This window comes from Periophthalmus magnuspinnatus, chromosome 9 (assembly GCF_009829125.3).
Source record: "Periophthalmus magnuspinnatus isolate fPerMag1 chromosome 9, fPerMag1.2.pri, whole genome shotgun sequence".
Lineage (NCBI taxonomy): Eukaryota > Metazoa > Chordata > Actinopteri > Gobiiformes > Gobiidae > Periophthalmus > Periophthalmus magnuspinnatus.
The window spans coordinates 2324519-2335820 of record NC_047134.1 but is presented as its reverse complement, the minus strand read 5'-3'; the positions used below and the strand labels follow the sequence as shown (position 1 = coordinate 2335820).

At 40.6% G+C, this 11302-nt stretch overlaps 1 pseudogene; it reads right to left on the bottom strand.

Moving 5' to 3' along the window:
- Positions 1 to 3022: 3022 nt before the first annotated feature.
- Positions 3023 to 4912, bottom strand: LOC117375709 (guanine nucleotide-binding protein G(q) subunit alpha-like; annotated as a pseudogene).
- Positions 4913 to 11302: the final 6390 nt, after the last annotated feature.

The following is an 11302-nucleotide window of genomic DNA, read 5'->3' as shown; positions in this document are numbered from 1 at the left end:
GCCAGTCTTTGTATATGTCAGAGTTAAACAGTCTGTATTTTTGTAGAATATGGAGGTGGTGGTGTTGTCGTGGTTTTCGTTGTAAGATTTTACAGGTTTGTTTGTGAAGTGATTCCAGAAAACCAGCTCTAAAACCTCTGGTTGTTCTACATGATAATTTCTCCCAGTGAGTAAACAAATTTCAAGAGGACTTTATAACCGATGGGTGAGTTCCAACAACAGGGGAATCACACTCCTCAGCCTTCCCAGTAAGGTCTATTCCAAGTTACTGGAGAGGAGAATCCGACCGATAACACTGGTCAACACTAAATTTATTGTCTAAGATTTTATAGCTGATTCAGGATAATTTTGATGAGCTGAATCCAAAAATCACATTGGTTTCACTCAATCAGGTCAACGTTCTGAACTAAGCTACATATTTGTTTTTGGATGATTTTGTTTACATGTATGAGTATTTTCACATCATATGATGCAAAATTCTGTTATATTTCTCGCTATAAACAAATTCTGAAGATTTTGCATGTGCCAACTTATAACTAATTGTTTTTTTTATATTACAAGTGAATGACATGGCTTCGACTAGAAGATCTTGCAAAAATAAGCCTGACATATTCTGCTACATCTGCGGTGAATACACCAATGTTCCTAACAGGAATCAAGTCAAGTGCCGCCACCTGCAGGACAATAATATATTTGAAAAATGTCAATCTGGATTCAGACCTCACCACAGCACAGAGTCTGCACTGTTTAAAGTAACAAATGATTTACTACTAGCTGCTGATAACGGGCTGGCTTCAGTCCTGGTCCTACTGGACCTCAGTGCAGCGTTTGACACCATTGATCACAACATTCTACTGCAGAGGTTAGAATGTGACATTGGAATCAGAGGGACCGCCCTCAAATGGTTTAAATCCTATCTATCAGATAGGTACCAGTTTATTAGTATAAACCAGAGCACCTCTCCCTGTTCTAAAGTAGCCTGTGGTGTTCCACAAGGATCTGTGCTTGGTCCAATCCTATTTACTCTGTATATGTTGCCATTGGGGAACATTATCAGAAAACATGGCATTAATTTTCACTGCTACGCTGATGACACTCAGCTGTACTTATCAATGAAACCAAATCAGACTGATCAAATAGATAAACTCAGTGCCTGTGTGAAGGACATCAAAACCTGGATGACCTTGAATTACCTGCTCTTAAATCCTGAAAAAACAGAGGTCATTGTCGTTGGTCCCAAAGGTCAAAGAGATTCTCTGTCGGACCAGATAATCTCACTCGACAATGTGAGTATAGCTTCTAGCCCTACTGTAAAAAATCTTGGAGTCCTATTTGATCAAAATCTCTCAATCACAGCCCATATAAACCTAGCTTGTAAAACCGCATACTTTCACCTGCGAAATATAACTAAAATTAGAAATATTTTACCTAAAAAGGATGCTGAAAAACTCATCCATGCATTTGTTACTTCCAGACTTGATTACTGTAATTCTCTGCTCGCCGCCTGCCCCAAAAGTACTATAAAGTACTATAAGGTACTATAAAGTACTATAAAGTACTATAAGGAGCCTCCAGTTGGTCCAAAATGCAGCGGCCAGAGTCCTAACAGGAACTAAAAGAAGAGACCACATCAGTCCTGTGCTAAAATATCTGCACTGGCTTCCTGTCGAGCTTAGAATCAAATTCAAAGTCCTCCTCCTGACATACAAAGCCCTAAACGGTATGGCCCCATCCTATCTGCAAGATGCTATTGTCCCGTACCAGCCAAACAGAGCACTCCGCTCTCAGAATGCAGGACTATTAGTGGTTCCTAGAGTGTCCAAAAGTACAGTGGGAGGGAGAGCATTCAGTTACCAAGCTCCTGTGCTATGGAATCAACTCCCTGCTGATGTTAAACAGGCCCCCACAGTCTCTGTATTTAAGACCAGGCTTAAAACCTTCCTCTTCGGTATAGACCAGGTTACATAGTGAGGGAGTTAGGGACATTAAAACCCGGGATAAGACAGGCTGCAGTAGGAGTAACTAGCTGGAGGAAGTATGGCAACCTGAGCACTATCCTCTGCTTTGTCCTATTTTCTCATCAGCAATGCTATTCACATGTTGTCCCCTGTCCCACTCCCCCTGTGGAGTGTAACTCTTTCAGATGCCCCGATGACAGCTGGACCCTCCCCTCCTCCCCGCCTGGCCCTCCTCCTCGCCTGGTCTTCCTCCTCCTCGCCTGGTCTTCCTCCTCCTCGCCTGGCCGATTTTTCTTGTTTTGTCTGATTTTTCCTATTGTTTGATTTTCCTGTTTGTTTTTCTGTGTAGGCAGCACGGTGGCTGAGTGGCAACACTCATGCCTCACAGCAGAAGGTTTGGTTCAATTATACGGAACTTACAGGATTTTATGGTAAAAACATCGATTTTACGCCAATGTGACAAAATGTAATAACTGTCTTACTTTGGTACAAACTCAAACAACCCATTTTGTTTCATAATTGTGACGTCATTTCTACTCAAAGAGGACGATATGTAACTTTTGTAGTGAAGGGGGCGCCACCTGCTCCGCCCAGAATGTTTCACAGTACGACACCGACTTTATCTCCACGGAGACAAGTAGGTGACGCCACCAGGCCGAGTTACACGTCAGATCTGTGGAGAGCATGATTTTCAATGGATTTTTTTAACACCAGAAACATCTGCAGCTCCACCAGAAAAGTTACATAGTGCATCTTTAGCGTTAGTGTTTTCAGAAAAAGAAAAAAGAAAAAGAGTAATTAGCGACTTCTGTCCATCAGGGGGAGTTGGTACACAGGAAGGACTTATAAAAAAGAGGGGGAGGAGCCAGATGTTCCACTCACGAGTCCCTCCATGAGAAAGTAATCCCAAACGTAACTTCAAAACCCCAAAAGGAGAAGGTCAGAGCTGTGTATTTAAACCACAAAACCTCCCCAAAGCTTTTCACAAGCTCCTCAGAGCAGCAAACGGCAAATGAACGAACACTGGTGGACCACTGGAGCGGGACTTGGTTTGGAGCCTGAGTCTAGACCAGGTTGGACTCCTTCAGGTTGAGCTGCAGGATGGTGTCTTTGACCGCGGCGAACACAAAGTGGATGTTTTCGGTGTCTGTGGCGCAGGTGAAGTGGGAGTAGATGATTTTGTCACTGTCTGGGTTTAGGTCCACAAACATCTTCAGGATAAACTCCCGCGCAGCCTGGGCGTCTGAGGGCCTGAAGAGGAACAACACTGAAGTGCACAAGTCAGGGTTTCATGGCTTTGGAACTGTCATTTATGCTTCATTTTATAGAGTTTTACATCAGTTAAATGGAAAAGGAAGCAGCTCTAAAAATGAATCTGTTGAATGAATCCAAGACATTAATACACAAAATCCCAAAATGGAGGCTCATTTTGTGAGTTTTAACTTGTATTTAAGAAACTGAAGGTGTTGTCAATTATTAAAAACATAAATATGTACTGAGATAATGTCACTATAGTAGAACTTAACAGCCACATCACCATCACAGTCTTTTCACATTTCACTGAACAACTCAAACAAACTCTCCTCGCTTTTCAACACAGAGCATAGACCCAGTTTATGAGTCGTTTCTGTGAGGCTACGGAGCGCGCTCAGTCCGTACCGTCGTACTCGGGGAAGTAGTCCACCAGGTGTGAGGACATGATCTTCTCCTCCAGCAGGTCCTTCTTGTTCAGGGACAGGATCACGGAGGAATTCGTGGGACGTGATAAAGGTCCTGAATAGAGCTTTACTCTCCTCCACATACACACACAGACACACCCCGACACAGACACACACACACACACACACATACACACTGAGAGACACTATATAAACTGTAAACATGCACATTTCAGGACTCTCTTCTTTTCCGTAGAGTCCGTTGCTTCATTGTTCACTTTACCAGTGTGAAATTCATTAAACCTTCTGAGTTTATGTTTCAGACTCTTGCTCGTCTTTGACACTTACACCTGAAACAAACGTTCTTCCAAGTCCATGACAGAGGGAACAGTTCTGTTTTGGTCTCAGTGTTTATACTGAGCTCCATCTCTTTGCACCAGTGGGACTTTTGTAGTTACTCTGCAGTTTGATCAGATTTGAATTAAGAACTTCTACGACTCGTTATAGATACAAACTAATTACTAAAGTGTTGCATCTTTGTCACAGTTTGTGTTTTTGAACATTATTGCACATTTACAGGAGGTTTTGGGGGATGATCCTCAGACAATCCTACAGCACATGACCAGTCACACCCTCATCCAGGTTTGTACTGTGTGTTTTTCAATTCAGGATCAGTCCACTTTAGTGTGTTTGTATGAGAGATATAGACTATGATACTGATGTTGGCACGACTTTTAATGTTAGTATCAGCAGCAGCAGAAACAGCAACGCCTCTGACCCATTAGCAGAAGTGAATGGCCAAAAAAAGATTAAACAGGATGTAAGTATTACCACACATTCAAAAAGCATGAAGTGTAAGGATTAAGACAAATGAGGTCATCACAAGTTTTCCTGCCATTTTCAGTCCTGGTTCAGTCCTGGTTCAGTCCTGGTTTAGTCCTGGTTCAGTCCTGGTTCAGTCCTGGTTTAGTCCTGGTTCAGTCCTGGTTCAGTCCTGATGATGGCCCTCGGAGCACTGGTCCTGGTCTGGTCTTTGTTCTTTTTAAGTAAGTAACACTGTTTTCTGTGAGATGCTGCTTCAGGTGCTGTTGTGTTATTTGTGAATATGAGTCTTTAATGGACGAGCGTGTGAACAACTCAAAATAAGTCACATCTTCTTTTAGATTTAAATGTTGAAATAGTCTTTACCCTTTGACCTCTGCTGTGGCTTTCCCTGACGCTGAGGAGCAGAGACTTCATCATGAAGCTCAGTGAGAGAAGGTCAAGGGTTTGCAGTTGTTCAGATGGAATGTACATGCTGATTTTCTTTGTTCAAAACTGTCCCAGAGGCTCCACTTTTTAAGGAGACTGAGGCTGTTTGAGCCCAAAATCCTGATCTGTTTTTCTAAAGCTGTTTTGGAGAGTCTTATACACACAGTGTGGCACAGCCTCAGGTCTTTGTCTAATGTAAAACCAAACTTAATTAAAGCCGCAAGTGGCATCGAACGGCCCTCGCGGGCCGTGCTTCGCACTCGGCCGACCTGGCACTCCCTGTGGGTGGCGCTGGTGTGTTTTATTGCGGCTTTGGACTCTGTTTGGCACCAAACAAGTGAAAAAACATCGGAAGTGCTGATGCACAAAATGGCAAAATTTGGGTTTTTCCAAGCATCGCCATGGCAACACCGTGCAAAATACAAACTTGGCCCCTTGGACTTTTTTGACGGGGACAACCTGAAGAATCACTGTGCCAAATTTTATGTCCGTCGTTGACGGTAATAAGTCGTTATAACACTTTGAAATGTACGAAAATTTGGAAATTTTCCCATTAGGATAACATGGGCGCTCTCGCGCATCGCCATGGCAACCCAATGAAAAATATGACATGGGTCTGATTGACTTTTTTGATCAGGATGACATGAAGAGTCATGGTGCCAAATTTCACATTATTCCATAAAACTAATATTTTTCCCATGAATGGGAAAAATTGGGAGGTTTCCCATTAGGATAACATTGGCAGTTTGGCGCATCGCCATGGCAACATGGTGCAAAAGACGACATAGATCTGATTGACTTTATTGATTGGGATGACCCATTGGAATTTTGTGTCAAATTTGATAACATTTGGGAAAACTAAATTTTCGGCCTTCCATACAAATTTATTAGATGTTTTGTAGGGGGCGCTATTGCGCCAATTTAGTTTCTATCATAATGAGTAGCTTTAGACCCGAAAGTTTTACAACTGATTCGAATTTGAGCCAAATCGGACTTTGCTTGCGCAAACGGGAGCAAATTTTGAAATTTGAAAATTGCAAAAATTCCGATGGAAATTTGCGGCATCGCCGCACGGAAACCGTAAAAGGGATCATCATAAATTGGATAACTTTTGATGCCCCACTTGTCTAGATGATGTACAGTGAATTTCAGCCCAGCCAGTGAAGCGCCTTCAGAGGAGTTGACGAAAATGCGAGGTCAGCGAAAACGCTGACTCGGCATTTTGGAATTTTCAATCCAAGATGGCCGACTTCCGGTGTGTCAGAGGGCGTGGCCATAATAATATTTTTTGTTTGGCATCACTTGAAGAATGTGTGTACCGAATTTCGTAGCTCTACGTCAAAGTTGACGTCGGGACGTCTCCCATTGACGCAATGTATTTTGACTTTTGAAAGGGGCGCTGTCGCGCCATTTTTTTATGCCCAATGATGCACCACATAAAACAATAAATTTTTCGGCAAACCTGAATTTTGGGCAAAATTTGGTGAGTTTTTGAATATGTTCAGGGGGTGAAATTACTGCTCAAAGAGCAGAAGAAGAATAAATTAAAGCCGCAAGCGGCATCGAACGGCCCTCGCGGGCCGTGCTTCGCACTCGGCCGACCCCGCACTCCCTGTGGGTGGCGCTAACGCGCCACTTGTCCCTTTTTTATTGCGGCTTTGGGCTGCACTTGTCACCAAACAAGTCAAAACACATTGGAAGTGCTGATGCACAAAATGCAAAAACATGTGGTTTCCAGGCATCGCCATGGCAACACCGTGCAAAATACAAACTTGGCCCCCTGGACTTTTTTGACGGGGACGACCTGAAGAATCTCTGTGCAAAATTGTATGTTCGTCGTTGACGGTAATAAGTCGTTATAAGACTTTGAAATGTACGAAAATTTGGAAATTTTCCCATTAGGATAACATGGGTGCTTTCGCGCATCGCCATGGTAACACAGTGAAAAATATGACTTGGGTCTGATTGACTTTTTTGATCAGGATGACATGAAGAGTCATGGTGCCAAATTTCACATTATTCCATGAAAGTAATATTTTTCCCATGAATGGGAAAAATTGGGAGGATTCCCATTAGGATAACATTGGCAGTTTGGCGCATCGCCATGGCAACACGGTGCAAAAGACGGCATAGGTCTGATTGACTTTATTGATTGGGATGACGCAATGGAATTTTGTGTCAAATTTGGTAACAGTTGGGAAAACTAAATTTTCGGCCCTCCATAGAAATGTATTAGATGTTCTGTAGGGGGCGCTATCGCGCCAATTTACTTTCTGTGATAATGAGTAGCTTTAGGTCCGAAAGTTTTACAACTGAAAACAGGAATAAAGCAGGACTAAAACAGGACTAAAGAAGGACTAAAAGAAGGACTAAAACAGGACTAAAAAAGGACTAAAAGAAGGACTAAAAGAAGGACTAAAACAGGTCTAAAACAGGACTAAAACAGGACTAAAGCAGGACTACAACAGGACTAAAACAGGACGAAAACAAGACTAAAGCAGGACTAAAACAGGACAAAAAGAAGGACTAAAACAGGACTAAAAGAAGGACTAAAAGAAGGACTAAAAGAGGACTAAAACAGGACTAAAACAGGACTAAAGCAGGACTAAAACAGGACTAAAACAGGACTAAAACAGGACAAAAACAGGACTAAAGAAGGACTAAAAGAAGGACTAAAACAGGACTAAAACATGACTAAAGCAGGACTAAAACAGGACTAAAACAGGACTAAAAGAAGGACTAAAACAGGACTAAAAGAAGGACTAAAAGAAGGACTAAAAGAAGAACTAAAAGAGGACTAAAAGAGGACTAAAACAGGACTAAAACAGGACTAAAGCAGGACTAAAACAGTACTAAAACAGGACTAAAGCAGGACTAAAACAGGACTAAAACAGGACTAAAAGAAGGACTAAAACAGGACTAAAACGGGACTAAAACAGGACTAAAAAAGGACTAAAACAGGACTAAAACAGGAATAAAGCAGGACTAAAACAGGACTAAAGAAGGATTAAAAGAAGGACTAAAACAGGACTAAAAAAAGGACTAAAAGAAGGACTAAAACAGGTCTAAAACAGGACTAAAACATGACTAAAGCAGGACTAAAACAGGACTAAAACAGGACTAAAAGAAGGACTAAAACAGGACTAAAAGAAGGACTAAAAGAAGGACTAAAAGAAGAACTAAAAGAGGACTAAAAGAGGACTAAAACAGGACTAAAACAGGACTAAAGCAGGACTAAAACAGTACTAAAACAGGACTAAAGCAGGACTAAAACAGGACTAAAACAGGACTAAAAGAAGGACTAAAACAGGACTAAAACGGGACTAAAACAGGACTAAAAAAGGACTAAAACAGGACTAAAACAGGAATAAAGCAGGACTAAAACAGGACTAAAGAAGGATTAAAAGAAGGACTAAAACAGGACTAAAAAAAGGACTAAAAGAAGGACTAAAACAGGTCTAAAACAGGACTAAAACAGGACTAAAGCAGGACTACAACAGGACTAAAACAGGACTAAAAGAAGGACTAAAACAGGACTAAAAGAAGGACTAAAAGAAGGACTAAAAGAGGACTAAAACAGGACTAAAACAGGACTAAAACAGGACTAAAGCAGGACTAAAACAGTACTAAAACAGGACTAAAGCAGGACTAAAACAGGACTAAAAAAGGACTAAAAGAAGGACTAAAACAGGACTAAAAGAAGGACTAAAAGAAGGACTAAAAGAAGGGCTAAAACAGGACTAAAACAGGACTAAAACAGGACTAAAACAGGACTAAAACAGGAATAAAGCAGGACTAAAGAAGGACTAAAAGAAGGACTAAAACAGGACTAAAAAAGGACTAAAAGAAGGACTAAAAGAAGGACTAAAACAGGACTAAAACAGGACTAAAGCAGGACTACAACAGTACTAAAACAGGACTAAAACAAGACTAAAGCAGGACTAAAACAGGACAAAAAGAAGGACTAAAAGAAGGACTAAAAGAGGACTAAAACAGGACTAAAACAGGACTAAAGCAGGACTAAAACAGGACTAAAACAGGACTAAAACAGGACAAAAACAGGACTAAAAAAGGACTAAAAGAAGGACTAAAAGAAGGACTAAAACAGGACTAAAACAGGACTAAAGCAGGACTAAAACAGGACTAAAACAGGACTAAAACAGGACAAAAACAGGACTAAAAAAGGACTAAAAGAAGGACTAAAAGAAGGACTAAAACAGGACTAAAACAGGACTAAAAGAAGGACTAAAACAGGACTAAAAGAAGGATTAAAAGAAGGACTAAAAGAAGAACTAAAAGAGGACTAAAAGAGGACTAAAACAGGACTAAAACAGGACTAAAGCAGGACTAAAACAGCACTAAAACAGGACTAAAGCAGGACTAAAACAGGACTAAAACAGGACTAAAACAGGAATAAAGCAGGACTAAAACAGGACTAAAGAAGGATTAAAAGAAGGACTAAAACAGGTCTAAAACAGGACTAAAACAGGACTAAAGCAGGACTACAACAGGACTAAAACAGGACTAAAACAGGACTAAAGAAGGATTAAAAGAAGGACTAAAACAGGTCTAAAACAGGACTAAAACAGGACTAAAGCAGGACTACAACAGGACTAAAACAGGACTAAAAGAAGGACTAAAACAGGACTAAAAGAAGGACTAAAAGAAGGACTAAAAGAGGACTAAAACAGGTCTAAAACAGGACTAAAACAGGACTACAACAGGACTAAAACAGGACTAAAACAAGACTAAAGCAGGACTAAAACAGGACTAAAAGAAGGACTAAAACAGGACTAAAAGAGGACTAAAACAGGACTAAAACAGGACTAAAGCGGGACTAAAACAGGACTAAAACAGGACTAAAGCAGGACTAAAACAGGAGTAAAACGGGACTAAAGCGGGACTAAAGCGGGACTAAAACGTGACTAAAGCGGGACTAAAACGGGACTAAAGCGGGACTAAAGCAGGACTAAAATGGGACTAAAACAGGACAAAAACAGGACTAAAACAGGACTAAAGAAGAACTAAAACGGGACTAAAACAGGACTAAAAAGGGACTAAAGAAGGACTAAAGCAGGACTAAAACAGGACTAAAACAGGACTAAAACAGGACTAAAGCAGGACTAAAACAGGACTAAAACAGGACTAAAAGAAGGACTAAAACAGGACTAAAAGAAGGACTAAAAGAAGGACTAAAAGAGGACTAAAACAGGACTAAAAGAGGACTAAAACAGGACTAAAACAGGACTAAAACAGGACAAAAACAGGACTAAAGAAGGACTAAAAGAAGGACTAAAACAGGACTAAAACAGGACTAAAACAGGACTAAAGCAGGACTAAAACAGGACTAAAACAGGACTAAAAGAAGGACTAAAACAGGACTAAAAGAAGGACTAAAAGAAGGACTAAAAGAGGACTAAAACAGGACTAAAAGAGGACTAAAACAGGACTAAAACAGGACTAAAACAGGACAAAAACAGGACTAAAGAAGGACTAAAAGAAGGACTAAAACAGGACTAAAAGAAGGACTAAAAGAGGACTAAAACAGGACTAAAACAAGACTAAAGCTGGACTACAACAGGACTAAAACAGGGCTAAAACAAGACTAAAGCAGGACGAAAACAGGACTAAAAGAAGGACTAAAAGAAGGACTAAAACAGGACTAAAGAAGGACTAAAAGAAGGACTAAAACAGGACTAAAAGAAGGACTAAAAGGAGGACTAAAAGAGGACTAAAACAGGTCTAAAACAGGACTAAAACAGGACTAAAGCAGGACTAAAACAGGACTAAAGAAGGATTAAAACAGGTCTAAAACAGGACTAAAACAGGACTAAAGCAGGACTACAACAGGACTAAAACAGGACTAAAACAGGACTAAAACAGGACTAAAACAGGACTAAAAAAGGACTAAAAGAAGGACTAAAACAGGTCTAAAACAGGACTAAAACAGGACTAAAGCAGGACTACAACAGGACTAAAACAGGACTAAAAGAAGGACTAAAACAGGACTAAAAGAAGGACTAAAAGAAGGACTAAAAGAGGACTAAAACAGGTCTAAAACAGGACTAAAACAGGACTAAAGCAGGACTAAAACAGGACTAAAACAGAACTAAAACAGGACAAAAACAGGACTAAAGAAGGACTAAAAGAAGGACTAAAACAGGACTAAAAGAAGGACTAAAACAGGACTAAAACAGGACTAAAACAGGACTACAACAGGACTAAAACAGGACTAAAACAAGACTAAAGCAGGACTAAAACAGGACTAAAAGAAGGACTAAAACAGGACTAAAAGAGGACTAAAACAGGACTAAAACAGGACTAAAGCGGGACTAAAACAGGATTAAAACAGGACAAAAGCAGGACTAAAACAGGAGTAAAACGGGACTAAAGCGGGACTAAAGCGGGACTAAAGCGGGACTAAAACGGGACTAA